Genomic DNA, 18,076 nt, shown 5'->3' with positions numbered 1-18,076 from the left:
ATCCCCACGCTAAGGCACGGTGATCACCCCTCCCTTCCACCCACACCCAAACTGCACGGACTGCCATGCCAAGCTGCCTATGAAAGAAAACACACAACATCCAGAAGGAACTGTTTGAATTTCAAAAAGTTTATTTCAAAATTAATATGAGGGTGCATGTACATGATTTTTTTCATAAAAAAGGAGTCTCTATTTTTTTTAAATTGTAAAGTAATACAAAAGTAGAAAAAAAGGAATGTGGAATTTCCTTCCTTGCACCCTATATATATATTCCTTGCACCCTATATATATATATATATATATATATATATATATATATATATATATATATATATATATATATATATATATATATATATATATATTTCACACTCACTATCTATTTACTTATACACTAAATAAACATTAACTAACTATTGTATGTATATCTAATTCTATTCTACTTTCTATTCTATTTCTGTTCTATCTATTTCTATTCTACTATTATTTACTCCGTTCTTCTTTCAGTTGTTCATTCTTCTCAATCTCTTCTCTTGAAAGTCTTCTGCAAAGGAAGAAAGAAGAAGAGGACAGGTTTTGGCCCACAGTCCAAACACCATCCTTTTCACCTCCCCCTTAGTCAGTGGGATATTTTTGACATTACCTATATATCACCTGAGCTGCTGCATATCCTGGTGGGCAGGTCTGGCATGCAGTGTCTGCCACTATTCATCGTGTTTCTGGAATGGCACTGGCAATTATAACAAATAGGAAAGTTATCCCAAAATTTTGGAGTGTTAAGAAGAGGTGCCACACTCCCTCAGTTGCAAACTTACCATTTGCTGCTGCTGCCACTGTGCTCTGCAGTTTAGAACTAGGGCTGTGTGAAATTAAACAGATGTTTCAGTCTGACGCTGTTTTGACTCATTTTGGACTAGAAACAGTGAAATCAAAATGAAAGAAAAGGCTTCAAAACAGCCTTGAAATGAAATGAGGGCACTCAAAACATTTCAAAAGTTTGAAAATGTTTCACGTTTCAAAGCTGGGCTTGCTTGCAGTTAAACACAAACTAAGGAGAGGGAGGGGAAGAGTGAGTAAAAACTGTTCTGATATTGACTGTGTAGCTGGCCAATGACTGTGGTCCTTTCCTGAGGTCCCTTCCAATCCCAGTGCTCTGGGGGAAAGATGGAAAAACAGCATAAAAGCATTGTTTGAACTGAGCTTTCTCTGTGCCTTCAAGTCAATTACTGAGCTGTGTCTTCCTGCAGCTCAGCAGTGTCAGAGAGAGGCTATCACTTCCTACTTGCTAGTCTGTTCCTAGCGAGTGAGATCAAATATCTTTTGGTTTCCTAATACCCTTTTATTACATTCACTCCTTTTCAATTTATTCCTTCCCCAAAATCCTTTTTTTTTTTTTTTTTTTTTATTTTTGTTAGTCTATTCTGATTCTTCTCCATCAGAAAAGAAACCTGTGCTCTCTCACAGTGTGTATTCCATTCACTGTGCAGGGAAGCACAGAATATATTACATAATATTGTCACAACCCAAAGTTGTGATTGTTTTTTTTTTTTTGTTTTTTTTGTTTTTTGCTTGTGTGTGCGCTTCAGCACCGCTAAATTATTTCCCGCCAATTTGTTGCTTTCTTTGCACTGTAGAGTTCTCTGCTGCTAGAGAGAACTCTGGTGCAGCGGGGGATTTCCCGCCGGATTGCAGCTTCTTTGCAGTATGCATCTCTTTCTTGCATCATAGTGATACATGTTGTAAAGAAGTTCCTGCCATTTGTATTAGGATTCGCACCATGTTATTGGCTGATTCCTAATTTAGGCACACGTAGCGGCTAGCGATTGGCTTCCTAGCCGTACAAAAGGCTTGGGTAGTTTCCGCCCAAACCGGAGGAGGGAGGACAAGAGAGATTCTGTGTGAAGATCTCCAAGTGCTGCAGACCCTCGCGGACCTGATGCGCCTCCCCTAAGCAGGCAATAGAACTGAGCCTACGGAGCTTTCACTTCTTGCCTCTCCCTGTCGCCAAGCGCAATCCTAGATGTACCCCTTTCCCGTAACTTCAGACCCGCGGAGCCTAAGTAACTCCGGGGAAACTTTTCGAACCCAACTTAACCGGACCCGCGGAGCCTAGCAAACTCTGTGGGAGCAATCGATTTGTCAGAGTCCTCCAATGAGGGTTCAAGCGGGAGCTGTGCCTGGAAACCTGTCCAGCCTACACCAATACCATCTTTGGGTGCAAGTAAACAATCTTTTTCGATCAACCATTACGCCTCCGTAACTCATTCTAACTCACGTGCACTAAACCGCCCCGTGGTTCTCTCCCACCCCGCGTGCCCAGGCTGCCAGCCACAGCCCACGTGCACCGAAGACGGGTCCGATATGACCCCGGTTCGCCCCCGGCTTGCCCATGGTGGCCAGAATGGGATCGGAATCACTGCCGCGCATGGCGACGAGGGCGGGATTGGGGCCCAGCCAGCACAAATATAATATAGAATTTATTAAGGAACACATACATACATACAATTATCTACATATATTACATAAATACAAATTATATTGCAGAAGAACACACAGACTTTCCAGCACACCAAACACACAGTGAAACACGTTATGAAACATGCTGGAAAGGCAGCTGGCAAGCCTTCAGGGAGGGATGAAAAAGGGGGTAGAGGGAGAGCTCTAATTTCCCCCTCTACCACCAAACTGAGAAACAGCCTCTTTCCTACAACTAGCATGCATGAGGCTTCTAGTTTTACTGGAAGCAAGGAGAGGGGAGCAGTACCACTGCCTGAGTCTGCATCCCTTCCAAGAGCACCGGCCATAACCCCCCACTACCACCACTATGCCAACAAACAGCACCAGCATGAAAATATCCTCCACCTCATTTCGTTTCCCATGCTGAGCTGTCCAGTGCCAGAGGAAAAGCTGGATCTGGATCTCAGTGCCATAGGAAGGGAAATTCTGGGGAAGAAGGGGAAATCATCTGAGTTTGTGGTCCACACCCCTCAAGTTTCTCCTAGATCCAGGTCTCCTTCCCCAGAAAACACTTCAGAGGAGGTTGAGGTAGAGGTTGTGGAGGCAAGTGGCTCAGCTGAGTCCACTCCTCCTGTTGCTATGCCTCTGCCTGCTGAGGAGGGGGAAAAGGCAGCATCCACACATGCACCCGCACCCTAGAAGCAAGGGGGTAGTGTGGTCTGGGATCATTTTGAGCTGGCAGATGATCCCACATATGCTATCTGCCTGCACTGCTGAGCCAAAACCAGCCAGGGAAAGGGAACAAAATACATCAGCACCACAGGGACGCTGATGCATCTCTGTGGACACAACCCACTTGCCATTCAGTCTGACCCTTCACTCTTCAGTCTGACACCAGTGGAACCGTGCCCAGAAAGAAATCCCCCTCTCACTCCAAAGCCCCCACCCCCCTAAAGCAGGCCACCCTGGAAGAGTGGGGGAAAGGCGGACAGAAAGGGGGACGCATTGCAAAGGCGAGCACGATCACCCAGAGCATTGGGCAGATGCTATCAATGGCCAGCCCTTTTCCTTTGTTGTGGGTTCAGGTAGCTCACTGTGGGTTCAGGTAGCTCATTGTGCTCGTGGCCTCATCATGCCAAGTGCCTGCACACACCACCTTCAGCAGGATGGTGGTTCCCTCTCTGTATGAGGTATGCAGGGAGTACTTGAGAGAGGAGCTGCACAAGACAGGTCTGCAGGTGGCCTTACGCTTCATCTTGGACATCTGGAGCAGCCAGGATGGAGATCATGCATACCTCTCCCTCACAGGGCACTGGTGTGACCAGTCAGGCTATTGGTCAGGTCTCCTTCAAGCCGAGGTGATGGATAAGTCCCACATAGCAACCAAGATCATAGGGGCCATGAACCACTTGGTGCAGGGGTGACGCGTTGGGCAAGATGAGCTCTTCCATGGGTTCATTGTCACTGACAATGGGGCCAATATGGTCAAGGCAGTGCGTGATGCCAACTTTGTTGGCATCTGCTGAATGGCACATAAGTTCCACCTCATTGTCAGGGATGCCTTGGAGGGGGACAGGGCAGCTGGTAACAGCACCAGTACAATCAGCAAGCTCATTTCCAAATGCAGGAAAGTGGCAGGCTACTTCCATCGGAGCATCACAGGGGGTAAGATGCTGCAGGACAAGAGGCAGAGCTGAACATCCCACAGCACAAAATCATGCAGGATGTGGAGACTCAGTGGAACTCCACATACCTGATACTCAAGAGGCTGGTGGAACAACAGATCCAGGGGATCAATGCTCCTGCTGGGGCAAGCCACTGTCACCAGACATGCAGGCAGAGGTGAGGGGGTGAAGGAGTGTATCAGGAAATGGCTTCATCCCTTCCAGTCCAGTATGTTCCATGTGCTGGCCACCATGTGTGACCCAAGGGTGAAGGGGAGCGTCAGTGTATGCAGCAGCAAAACCCTGGATCAGGACAGAGGTGCTGGTGAAGACAGTCAGGGAGGCAAAAGTGTGGAGGTGGGGGGACATGGAAGAGAGAGATCCACTGTCCCATGCCATCACACCATCCACCAGCCAGTCTCCTCCTCCACCATAGGCACTGCCAATGTGGGCCAAGTGCATGGCTTCCATGGTGGAGTCCAGACGTACCAGACCCAGCCATCAGGCAGGTAACGCACAGGCCTTAGTGGCCACTGCTGTGTGACCCCTTGGCCTACTGGGCAAGCCATAGCCAGATGTAGCCAGATTTGGCCACAGTTGCCTGTCCTGTCCACCAACCAGTGTTCCAAGCGAGAGGGTGTTCAACATTGCTAGTAATGTAGTGGCACCCCACTGTACGTCCTTGGATCCTGGTTTGGTGGAGCAGCTGGTGTTCCTGGAGGTGAACCTCCCATTCCTGGGGTTCTCTAAGCTCCACATGCGGATGGAGTGAGTGCCACCCTCCTCACTCTGTCCTCATTTCCTTCTTTTTTTTTACCCTTGGGTTTCACAATCATTTACTGCCCCACTCTCAGAGCTGGAGGGGGCACTCACTGTATCATCAGTCAGCAGGGGAAGAACATGTCCCTACTGAGCTCCTGTGCCAGAATGAACTTGGAGGTATGGACAGGGGTTGTGGGGAAAGAGGAGGCCTTAGGTCCTGGGCATAACCACTAAAACTGCATCCTGCCAGGGTCAGGAGGCCTGCTGGGACTGTGGCAGTGCAACAGCCCCAGGAAATGCCAGGACTGAGGATTTCCCTGGTGAAAGGCAGGTAGGAACCTCCAGCCACCACACACATGCACAGTCCTCGGTGGAGAAAGCCCAGGGCCATCACATCTTTGACAGGCCTGGGGCTTGCTGGTTGAAGGAGAGTTGTGAAGCTCCAGGTGAGCTCAGCTTAGCTGCCTGGGATGCCAGCTTTTGGGTTGAAAAACCCTTTTTCAGGCTAAGGACGCACCTGCACTTGGTGTGTGTGCTCTTCCTGGATGGAAGGAATAGTAAAGAAGCCAAAGGCTGACATGCAATGCAGGCAAGAAAGCCAGTCAGTGAAAATGGAAATGGAGGCATCAGGGGGTTGTTATCCCAGCCAAAACTTCGTGTAGCCAGGTTTTGAAAACCTCCAAGGATGGAGCTTCCACCACCTCTCTGGGTAACCTGGTTCAGTGTTTTCTACCCTCCTAATAAGAAAATTCTTCCTAATATCTAACCTAAACTTTCCTTACTGCAACTTGAGACTGCCGCTCTTTGTTCTGTCATCTGTGCCCTGAATGTCTGTTGTGTTACAGATTTGAACCAGTTTCCAATCACTTATACCAGTTTATATATAACTTCTGTCCCTAGCCTTGGTGATTAAACTTCCACAGGCATCTAACTTTCTGCTAATGCACATACAAAACACCACCTAAGCTTTTCCACATATCCACAAGTTAGCCACATCAAAACGATTTTCTGCAATAAAGCTAATAAATGCATCCTTAGTAAAAACTGTTTTATGTTGAAAGTGCAACTTTTAGACCAGCCTCAACTGTATACAAATAAAAGGTGCTAATAATTTATTTATAGTGTAGAAATATGTATCTCTTCAGCAGTAACATAACTCGGGTAGAGAGTGAAAAAATAGCTGTTGTGTGCCAACACTGCCCAGAGTACAGAGTTGCCTTGCTAGGCCTCTGTCTTCCACTCTACTTAAGTCTTCTATGTAGTCACAGAGCAAATAGTAGCAATACAAGCTCTCACAGCCTACCCCAATTCAGCAGAAATTTGTTGATTCCACAGCTTCTTTGCTTAGCCTCAACAAGATTGCCAATTGTGTCTATTAACTGAAGTAGTATAGGTTGTTGTGATACAGTGAAAACAGGGCAGCAGCACAAACTGCAGAAATGTGCCCTCTCTAAAATATACAACACAACTTTCAAATAAAATAGATGTCTAATGTTCTATTTACTTCTTATTTCTTACTAGAAAGATGAATGACCTTGCTGTCAAAGCAACACAGTGAGAAAAAATGAAATGGTGGCAGGCAGCATGGTGTAATGTGCACTATTTTGTTATGCACCTAAACCTGAATCTACCAAACTTGAGTGAGACAGAGAGAGAGAGGATTTTTTTCCCTTCTTCATTAACACTTTTTAAAGACTTCTGACTTTGTGGAAGCACTGCAGCAAATTGTGAGTGATGTATGAAATGGAAAATTCCAGCACATACCATGTACTTCGCAAGAATTGCAGATCCCTGTTGGGCTGTACTATTTGCTATAATGTTTAGCAAGAAGTAAGAAATCAAACGTCGTCTGGATCTTGCAAATGGATTTGCTCCAGGTTATCACTCAGTTCACACAGAAGCCCAGTAAAGTAAGCAGAGGTCCCCCTCTGGAAACCAGACCGATACTTTGCAATAGCTATTTCCTACATGTTTCCTTTTAGGTGGTATGTTTTTCTGCATTGCCTTTTAAAGGAAGAATAAGGAATAGATGAATAAAGAAATGCTGTAAGAGAGACAATAAAGCCAGAGCTGGGAATCAACTTATATTCAGTCGGACCAGGTACTCCCTGAAATCAGTGGCAAAATTATGATAGTTCCATTTACGTATCCCCATTTTTTCTTGATTGTAACGGTCATTCCAGAAATAATAATAATAATAATGTTTACTTGACCATCTAATTTCTTTTAAGCAGCAGGAACTCCTCACTATTGGCACTTACCATTTTCTGTGTCTGTACAGCATCTAACACATTTGGAGAGACATCAGAAACAAATATGAATGATCCCAAAGATTGTTAGAGTTTAGGCAAGTTCCATGCAATTTTTTCTTGTAAGTGGTAAAAGGCTAAAAAAAAATACATTACTACCAATGTATTGTCTTATTTTTCCCCCCACACACTTAATTCAGACATCTATAGTCTTAGTTTTGTGGTTCTTGATTTCCATGGAATCTTTGGTCATTTCAACTGCTTGAGCCAATTTGAGAGTTGTGAAAAGGTCAACACTGCATTTCAGCCCTCCCACTGGCTGCCTGAGATTGAAGCCAGGAGACATCTTACAGCACTCTCTTTCTATGAAAAAGCCAGCTTTTGGCCATGCCTCGTGAAAGTTCCTCTTCCCCATCTACATTCTGCCTTAAAAAAATGTGTCTTATTTTCAGAGGGTGTGGTAAGAACATATGGTAACTAGAAAATTTACATCTGAGTGTGGTCAGTGTCTGATGAGGTTCTTTATTAGTAGGGTCCATTGAAGCACTACTCAATTTAATTCAAATCATAGGGATATATTTTTATTACTACTATTTGAAAATATGTACCCACACCAAAGGGATGGCACATTTACAAATGTTGCAGTACACTATATTTAAAACAAAACTGACAGTGACTCCAAATCCTGCCAAATCACCCAGAAACTCAGAATATTTTATTCTTTCCTTCAGGGAGAACCGGGGAGAACAAATGGGCCTTTCAGTGTGCCTGTGAAGTCAGCAGATTCCAGGTCTAATGGACCGAGGCAGGGAGCAAATCCTGTTGTAAAGGACCCCTCACTGATTATGCCCTGACTCCAGCCCTTTGTGATTAAACCTAGGGGGCTGCTAGCTTGAATACACTGGATGATCTCAACTGTCAGGGTATGTTATTTTGTAACACCCCAGTTCACATGCTCCCAGCACAGCCTGACAGGCACAGGTGCTGCTGCTGAAACAATTTGCATGAGGAAGACTCTAAATGTCTTGCATTGAAACACACTCCATGGAACAAAAGACAAACAAAAGCTCATTGTTTTGACATAAGAAACATTGACATTTTGCACATGAAATAATAGCAAATATCCTGATTTTAAAGTGTCTGTCCATAATTCTTGCTACATTCTGCACTCCAAAATTTACATTGTTATTTATTTATAGCTATTTCTATGGCAATCAGCACTGCAGTGTTTGAGTGGAGCAGTTATCAAGATGTGGCATCACAATGTAAATAGATTTATAGTTGTTATTGTGGTGGTGCTAAACACTGTCTGAAACAAAAGAATGGGTCCCACCTTTCAAATCACACAGCTTGCTGGATTGGGTCCAGTGATGGGAAAGGCGAGAATTTGCCTAACCAGGGCTCCAAACTCATTGAAATGTGGATGATGCCTCTCCTAATTACAATTAAATCAGAAATTATCAGAGCTTAAAAGCACAAGCAGGCTCATGTATAGATCAATTAAGCCTATTTTCTTCCTCCTATTTAATTTCCTTTAAAATAAATTGAATGCACCCTAAAGTTGCATCAATTAGAAGATAACAGTTGCGGCAGGTCTGTGCCCCACTCACCAAACCACCAGGCTGCAAGTGGCCAGTCTGCACATGGCTGTTCCAGCACCCCACAGCTGGAAGATGGAATGTAGATTGGTCTGGCTCCTCAAGGCTCCCAAGACAAAAGAAGCTGACTCACCATGCACGGGGGGGGGGGGGAGGGGGAGCAGGAAGGAGAGAGCACCCTCAGCACCTCCAGACACCTTCCCCATGCCTGGCACAGGCCAGCAGAGCCACAAGCCGATAGACCACTAGGCAGTACAGCAGCTCCAACTGTGGAAGGAGTTTTCCCACCACATCTGAGCTCTCATCTCTTAAAGGCACAGAGTCCACCCAAATCAGAGGTGGGCAATGCAGACCAGACGAAGGAAAGAAAGGGCCTGGGCTCCAGCAGGGAGGCAGTCACCCACAGAACCAGGGGCTTGGAACCTGCCGAGACCACACCCATGCCAGATGTAGTCCACAGGTACATGCAGGGTGGATGGGGTGGGATGGAGGTGGCCCAGGAGGTGGAACAAGCTTTATTGCTTCATCTTCAAGAGGAATGTGGACAACATTGAGAGGGTCCAGAGGAGGGCCACCCACATGATCCGGGGACAGCAGGGCAGACCCTACAATGAGAGGCTATGGGACCTGAACCTGTTCAGCCTTCATAAGAGAAGGCTGAGGGGGGACCTTATGACCATCTATAAACTCAGTAGGGGGGACCAGAAGGGTTTGGGGGAGACCTTGTTTCCCCTAGCACCCCCCGGGATAACAAGGAATAAAGGCCACAAGTTGTTGGAGAGTAGGTTTAGATTAGACATCCGTAAGAACTACTTCACAGTCATGGCGGCTAGGATCTGGAACCAACTTCCAAGGGAAGTGGTGCTGGCTCCTACCCTGGGGGTCTTTAAGAAGCGGCTCAATGCCTACCTGGCTGGGGTCACTTGAGCCCAGTTTCCCTCCTGCCCAGGCAGAGGGTTGAACTTGAAGATCTACAAGGTCCCTTCCGACCCTACTTCTATGATTCTATGATTGCCCTGCTTGCCCACACCCCAGGGAGAATTTCAGTTTGAATATCGTTAAGTTGTTCATTTTCCAACTGGAGACATCTGTACCACCAGCTGGGTAAGTGGGATGGAGAGAGACTGCCCAGGAGGAGCTGACAGTGCCCATAGCACATCCAGATCCCATCATGACCCAAGCCAGACAACCTTCACCCCACCCCTTTCTACTTGGGTAAGCAAGAAGCCCCACAGAAAAAGCACCAGCCAAGGCACCCAGGGTTGGGAAGACACTAAACAACACCCTCTAGTGGAACCTCAAGTAATATCAAGTTGTGGCAGGTGAGTAGACCCTGGTGCAGCAGTGACACGGTGAGCACAGGCCTGCCACAATAGTCAACTTGAAAACCACTGTTTCTGGACACTTTTTTATCTTCTAATGTTACAACTCAGAGTTTTATATCTGAAATAAGTTAACAGAAATAAATATACAAGTTTCTATATATATTTGTCAGCTTCTCTATATAGCCAGTTTGACCCTTCTCTCTTAATATATAGCTTGGCCCAAATCTGGACCCAAAAGAGCCACCAGGACATGAGAGAGCAGGTTGACATTGTATATATAGACTTCCAAAAGGCCTTTGATCTAGTATCCCACAATTTCCTCATGAGAAAATTGGAGGATCGTGGGCTTAACTCTGAGACAGTCAGGTGGGTGAGAAACTGGTTGAAGGATATGGCCCAGAGAATCGTAGTGAATGAATCTGTCTCATCCTGGTGAGAAGTGGGCAGTGGTGTCCCTCAGGGGTCAGTACTCAGTCCTGTACTTTTTAATATCTTTATTAACGATTTGGATGTGGAGGTGAAGAGCTCACTGGCCAAGTTCGTGGACAACACTAAGTAAATGTGAAAGCGTGGTCACACCTGAAGATAGGCTACAGTTACAGGCAGACCGAGACAGGCTAGCAAGTTGGGTGGATCAAAACCTGATGAAGTTCAATGATGAGAAATGTAAAGTGCTCCACCTCAGGACAAGCAACCCCCAACACACCTATAGGCTTGGCAGCACCAAACTGACTAGCACCACAGATGAAAGGGACCTAGGGGTATAATACACTACAGTATGAATACGAGCCAGCAGTGTGATGCTGTAGCCAGTAGGGCAAATAATACACTGGCATGCATCTATCTAAGCATCTCCAGCAAAACCAAGGAGGTGATTCTTCCTCTTTACTCATTACTGGTGAGACCGCACATTTTGGGGAAGTTCAAGGTATATGGATAGTGGGTTTGCTTCAGTCTAACCTCTAAAGCCCTAATTAGGAAAGCTTTTAAGTGTGAACTTTTTCTCCCCATCAATTTCAGGTGGATGAGATTGCAGGCTAATGTTAAAATCAAGCAAATGCTTAAAAAGTACATTCCCTAAATAGGAATGCTTGCCTGAATGGAGGCTTCATAAAGACATAGTGTTTTAAAATGGAAATCATGACTACATGCTGTATGGCTGAGTTAATGTCAGAGGAATCTTTATTTTTGGTTTCTATAAGTTTTCTCATTTTAGCTTTTCAGCTTGATGTAGTCATTACATTTTTTTTAGTTTTTGCATGTGGCTTAGAGTTTTAAAAAGCAGCTAGGAAGGTTTCAGTCTTAGTTAAAAAGAGAATTGGAATATTTTCCAAATAAAAATGTTAAAATACTAATTATTTTTTGAGCAGCACCTTAATTCCAAGAATTTCTTCTTAATTACTTGCAGCTATATTCTGCTGTAGGTGCCCATATTTTTTCCCGAGAAAACTATTATGTATGAATATATAACTCAGCATCCTAAAGTACAGAATAGGGATGAATTGTTGTTAGATTTATATTTTCTTATTATGATAATGAGCTGCGTTTGTCACTTAGACTGAATTAAGACTACCATAACAAGCTCTATAGGCCTTGTTATATTTATGATGAACCAAAAATGTGTTAGAAATGCTCCTTGATAATTACTCTTGATAATGAAACTGATATTTCAGAGAGTGATTCTTTGGTCTGCTTAGTAATGCTGCTCATGCAGTTTGCAGGAGAGTAAACTATCAACAAAGTTATACTTTGGGATGGAGAAAAAGTTAGATTCAGCCAGAATTTTCCTTTCTTCCAACTGTTCATGAACCAAATCTTTCTCCAGGATCCTTCATTTCTGTTGCTGTTTCCCCACTCCCCTTGTTCTGATTTGGCATTGTTACACAACAAAATAAAAAAGTTTATAGTAAAAGCCAGATTAGATAAATGGTCATAAAGGGTGCATCCACAAGAGCATACGCATGTGATTTGCAGTGCTGTAGACCAGGCTAGTTCCATAAAAGTATCCAGGTTTCAGCACCTTACTTTATAATGACTTGAACCTACTGAAATCTATATCTCACCATTCGGCACTGGTACTTTCTATACAACACATAGGGAGGGTCAAGCACTAGAGCTGTACAATGTTTCAGGTGCTGATTCAATTTGGAGGAAATTTGACCCAATTCGGTGGTGGAATCTCCAAATCCAAATCGAATCAGGGGACCAATAAAAAGGTCTGAATTGATTTGAAGCTCTCCAAATCTTCGGAAAAGATTCGGAGAGCTTTGATGATTCAGACAGTCCCTGCCCACTGCACCAGGGAGCTACAGCTGGACTTGGAGCTGGTAATTAGGGGGGATGAGGTGGGCCTGGAGGAGGGAGGAGGGGACCATGGGGGGGAACCCCTGCCAGGGCCCATCCCCTCTCTGCTTCCCAACCCCCACCCACTCCCTCAGCACCCCCCCACATGGCTGCTCCACCCACCCCAGCTCCCCATGCTTTAAAAAAAAGCCCCGACTCACTGAGTGCTGCTGGGCGGGGGAGCAATCCCCACTGCCCACTATTGCATAGGGGGCTCTGCATGAGCCTTCTGACCCCCCCCCCGCTCCCTCAGCCCCTCCTCCACAGCTACCCTGCCCGCTTCAGCTCTGGCCCTTTAAGAAAAAAAACTTGAGAAAAAACGCAGGTCTCACCACTCCTGGAAGGGTCTCCAGGCTTCAGGGGCTTGTGCAGAGCCCCCCATGCAGTGCATGGCAGTGGGGATCAGCCCCCACCGGGCAGGAACCAGTGAGTCTAAGGGTTTTTCTCTTTTTTTTTTCTTTAAAGGGCTAGAGCTGTGGTGGGCAGGGCAGCCATGGGGAGGGGTGGGGCTGGGAGGGGTGGCTCTTGCAGAGTCCCCCATGCAGCATGGGGCAGTGTGGAGCAGCAGGGATTGTCCCCCCACCCAGGAGCACCCGGTGTGTTCAAGGTTTTTTTTCCAAGTACTGAGAGCAAGGGAGGGCAGGCAACCATTGCTGGGCTGAAGGGGGGGGGGGGGGCTGAGTTCAATTCCCTGCTCCAATTGTTGTTTATATTAAGTGTTCATTAGAACAGGGACTGGAACCAAGTCTTTTCTTCTCCAAACAAGCATGCTAATCACCAGGCCATCACCATTCACCAAGTCATACTTACTTTCCTTCTGGTCTGCTAAATATTTAATTAAAGCAATGATATCTTCCAGCTTCAACAGGATGGATTGAGACAGGGAAGGGTGAAGTACCATATGCCACTTTAATTGTATGTTTTGTTGGGGAGCAGTGCTTTTAGGTAATGGTCAAAGGCCTCTTCAACAACCTGGCAATGCTGACTCTTATTGAGTAATACCCACATCTGTGGTTGTGGACCTTGAGCTGTTGTACCCTCCAGACATTTTTTTTTAAGTAAATGACCTGGCCCCTGGCCTTGCCAACACAGACCCTGGGTTAACTGGCTTCATAGTGTCTTGTCAAGATTCTTTTCTCTTTTATTGAGTGTACTAATACAGTAATTTCCCACAGAGTTTAAGGCAATGTACTAAAATGTACCTCTGAGTGAATATGACAGGTACCTGACTGTGTTTGCAATGGACATCTTGTCATCATGAAGCAAACATAATTTATAGATTTTTTTTTTCTTGGAAGGCAACGCAGCTCAGTCCATGAACTCTGGATACCTACTCTACTTTATTTCTGTAGACATAAAATACTGAGGCTATCATTTCATCCTAATCTGTTGAAGGTTTTGATTAAATTTCCAAAAAAGAGAGGAAAGTTTGGGAGAGAGTGAAGGATGTCTTATATACTACTGAAATTGCAAGTAGACTTTAGGGAGGCAAGAAGTCAATAAAAAGAATGGAGTTAACATCCTGACCAGTTTTTTAAAGTGCCATGCATCTTTACAAACCACGGTAGGTCAAGACTCTGATTTTTTTATAACTCATTTATGAGACCCTTGTACTAGTTCAGTTCCTTGATTCCATAATTATGTTATTAATTTAAAGCTGCATCAGAAAGAAGTGTGCCAGGCATTGTATTTCCCAAATTTGGTGTAAACATCAAAAATCCATCCAACAAATGATGGCTAAATTACTGTTAATGTGAAACTTCTCAGTTAGTCTGCTTCTGAAAGATGTATTTATTTGACTCAGAAACTAAATAATCCTGTCTTCATAAATGGGAGCAGCTACCAGATGATGAATGAGGTTGGCAGCAAAGACAGGAAAGGAGACAAACAGCCTAGAATAGGAGAAGAACAGGTTAGGGAACTTAGACAAGCTAAATGCTTTCAAGTCAATGGAGCTGGATGGGATGCAACCTTGGGTACTGAAGGAATTGTCTGAGGTAATTTCAATGCCATTGGCTATCCCCTTTGAAAATGGATGGAGGTCAGAAGAGCTCCTGGATGATTGGAAATGGTCAAATATAGTGCCCAGCTTTCAGAAAGGAAAGGAGGTTATAGGGAATTACAGACCAGTCGGCCTGACCTGAGTACCTGGAAAGATCATGATGCATGTCCTCAAGGAATCTAGAGAATGAGGTTATTGGGAACAGGCAGAGTGGATTCATCAAGAGCAAGTCATGCCTGCCCAACCTGATTTTCTTCTATGTTAAAGTGACAGGCTCTGTGAATTGGTGCAATAGTAGATGTAATATAACTTGACTTTAGCAAGGCTTTTGACCCTGTCTAACATGGCATTCTCATGAACAAGGTAAGGAAATATAGACTAGATGAAAGGACAATTGGGTGGACACATACATTTTTGGATCATTGTGCTCAACAAGTAGACGTTAATGATTCTACGTCCAGTTGGGAAGAGGTATCAAATAGAATCCTTAGGGGTCTGTCCTAGATTCAGTATAGTTCAACATCCTCATTAATGATTTGGATGATGGGATGAATATGACACTTAGCAAATTTGTGAATGTCACCAAGTTGTGTGGAGTTCCAAACACTCCAGACTACAGTGCTAGGATCCAGAATGACCTGGATAAACAGGAGAAATGGTCTATAATCAGTCAGATAAAATTTAAAAAGTACAAGTGCAAAATCCTGCACTTGGGATGAAATAATTGCATGCACAAATACAGACTAGGGCATGACTGGCTAGGCTGCAGGGCTGCAGAGAAGGACATGGGGATTTCAGGAGACTACGGATCATAAGTGGCATATGAACCAACAGTGCAATCTTGTTGTACTGGGTTATATTAAGAAGAGTATCACTTGCAAATCAAGGGAAGTGATTCTTCCACTCTATTCAGCACTGGCGAGGCTTCATTTTGAGTACTGGGTCCAGTTTTGGGCCCATGCTTCAAGAACAACATGGACAGTTTGGAAAGGGTTCAGCTCAGATTAACATGATTAGGGGCCTGGCAAGCAAGACTTATTAGGAAAGGCTGAAAGAGCTAGAGTTATTTAGTTGGAGAAGAGAAGACTGAGATGGGATTTGATAACAGTCTTCAAATGCTTGAACAATGATTATAGAGAGGATGGAGATGGGCTTTTCTCTGTGGCCATAGGGGACAGGACATGGAGCAATAGCCTCAAGTTGCAGCAGAAGAAATTTAGTTTGGAGATTAGGAGGAACCTTCTGACTATAAAGATGGTCAAGCATTGGAACAGGCTACCTAGAAAAGTTACAAAATCTCCATCCCTGGAAATTTTCAACACCAGGTTGGCCAGACACTTGACAGGAATGGACATTCCTTTCTTGAGCATGGAGTGGACTAACCTTCCAGCCCTACTTTCTTCTGATCTTCTGATCTTGTGAACAATAAAGTATTACTGGTAGAGATTGATATAAATAGAGACTGCCTCTATAAAATTGAAGCTATCTGAGGTTATGGTGGGAGCAACTGCAATTACAATATACCAGTTTGAAAATAGAAAATATACCTTGTAAACAAAGCAAAGGTCTAATCATTCATTTAATTTATTAAATAAAAATACTCTTTTCTGGGCACTCCAATTATGAATCAATACTCATTTTCTTTTTGTTTCTTTTCTGTACTCCTAAAATTGTGTGTTGTATTTCCATGTAGATATTTTTACTTTTATGCTGCCTCAATCTCTATTGTACATAATTGATTATTTTTATATAATTTTCTTTAAAATTGTATTTTAGAGGTAGCTAGGAGTATTTCAATAATTACAGAAATGTTTTACATTCCGAGGGTGGCAAAATGTTCTGGTATGCTATGCAGCTCTTTTGGCCTGGGCCTATTTGTTAAGGTGTTTTCTGTGGATGGATGCTGCTGATGTTCCAATACTTTGGGTCTGATCCAAGTGTCAGTTAAGTTTGTTAAGGCAAGTTAACACACCTTATCTCAAAATGCCCTTAACTTATAGTTCATTAGTAAAGGTAGCAATAGCTAATGCCAGTCTGAGCATGGTTAGGAGCAATACACAGAGTAGATGGATTAGTTGATGGAAAATGGCATGTTACTATTAGTCTTGAGTTAACTGGAATTGCACTTCTCTTACTCGTAAATGTATTCAGGCATGAGGTAAACTAACCATAATGCATATGTCTTTTGAGTTGGAAATATGGTAATTGGAATAAATGGGTGACAGCTATTCATAATAATTAAACTACCTTTTTTAGAAAAAGAGCTGGAAAACCTTAAGCAACTTGACTGCTGGAGAGGAGACTTGTAGGTATAGCTCAGAATGATAAAAATAGGAAGATATTGCATAGACGTTTTGTCTTCCAGGTGTAAGGTTTATAGAAGAAAAGATTACTTCCAATCTCATTTCTGTTGTAATTGAACAATTCCCAGTGAAGGATAAATTTTCACTAAATTGCATCATGGCATTTTCATGGTATTGGCTTGGTTGAATACTATTTGAATGAAGTGCCTGAAATATGCCATTGTTTGTGATGCAGGGATGTTTAGATTTTATGTGGAATTCTGAGATGTTAAATTTAATCCGAAATTTAAGTAAAATGATTATATACTTTGCCTCTTCAAAGCAAAAATAAATAAATAAATAAATAATTTCAGCATATTTTACAAATATCTGAAACAAGTACTTTCTTAGCGTCTCTTTGTAAAGCTTGTCTTTTATTCACAAAGCAAAGGAACCTTCCCTAAATTCATCTTTTATTCCTCTTTGATATTTTGAATATTATGACTGTCATGTGATATCATCTTATTGTGAATTATAAATTATTGTAATAGAGGTATCTTATTTTTTCTCTGAAGTATTCTGCAGTTGTTGGAACTAATAGTTTATAATTACATTATGGTACTGTTCCCCTTTTCCACTCTCCCCCCAGTAATGATATCAATCACTTTAAAAATCATTGCCTTATCCATTCTAAGGTTTCTTAACACACCTTATCTTAAAGCAGAAATATCATATAAAATAAGATAAAATCTTGCCCCTTTATTCTGTCATGTGTGGAAACTTCTTTCCCATTCTGTGCTAAAGAACGAGATGCGGGGAAGAAAGAATAAGAAGCCTCTTTCCCTAGTATCAGTAACTGAGCATGATACTTTTATTGGATTTATGGTCCTCAATGGAAGTTTTTTAAGTTGTGAAAGTCATTTCATTTACATCAGTAGAGGTTGTATTAAACCCAAGAAAGTAATATTAACTCCAAAATGTGAACCCCCATCTCAAGTTTAGAGAAAGCAGCATTCTGCAGATCAGGAGCTTTATATAGGCCATTTGTTGACTAGCACAGCTAATTTTACCAAGCTGAAAAGGTTATAGGGGTGTGTCAGTGCCTCCAGTCAGCAGTGTGATCTAGGCAGGAACAGCAGGAATTGGCAAGCTGCTCCTGATCAGAGAAGCAGTAAACAGTGCCTGGCAATGCATGCAGCAATCTGCCCTGCACCGTCCTGTTCTTCAGTGGCAAGGAGGGTTATACACCAGATGCTTAGCCCCTACCCACTGCTCTCCCTACTGCTTGACTGCCTCAGGCAAGAACCAGCTTTCACTCTTATTTCTAACATTTCAGTTTGTATCAGAAATCTGAGTACAGAGCACACATTTTTTTTATTTCTATAGAGCATATA

The 18,076-nt window shown here is 43.5% G+C and overlaps 1 long non-coding RNA gene across 2 annotated transcripts in view; it reads right to left on the bottom strand.

Annotated features, from left to right (window-relative positions):
• Nucleotides 1-346: 346 nt before the first annotated feature.
• The window catches only part of LOC109283898 (uncharacterized), a 35,479-nt gene continuing 17,749 nt past the window's right edge, over nt 347-18,076 (bottom strand). Inside the window, exons 1-3 of one of the 2 annotated variants that reach the window (XR_009460488.1) lie at nt 816-1,545; nt 644-730; nt 347-544 (exon numbers count right to left, since the gene is read on the bottom strand). This is a non-coding gene — a long non-coding RNA (uncharacterized LOC109283898). Of the gene's footprint in view, nt 545-643; nt 731-815; nt 1,546-18,076 lie in introns of those variants that run through there. The other variant, XR_002091220.2, reaches the window with a different exon arrangement.

This window comes from Alligator mississippiensis, chromosome 3, assembly GCF_030867095.1.
Source record: "Alligator mississippiensis isolate rAllMis1 chromosome 3, rAllMis1, whole genome shotgun sequence".
In the NCBI taxonomy this organism is placed as follows: domain Eukaryota; kingdom Metazoa; phylum Chordata; order Crocodylia; family Alligatoridae; genus Alligator; species Alligator mississippiensis.
The sequence above is the reverse complement of the archived record's forward strand: the minus strand, read 5'-3'. Positions and strand labels throughout refer to the sequence as shown.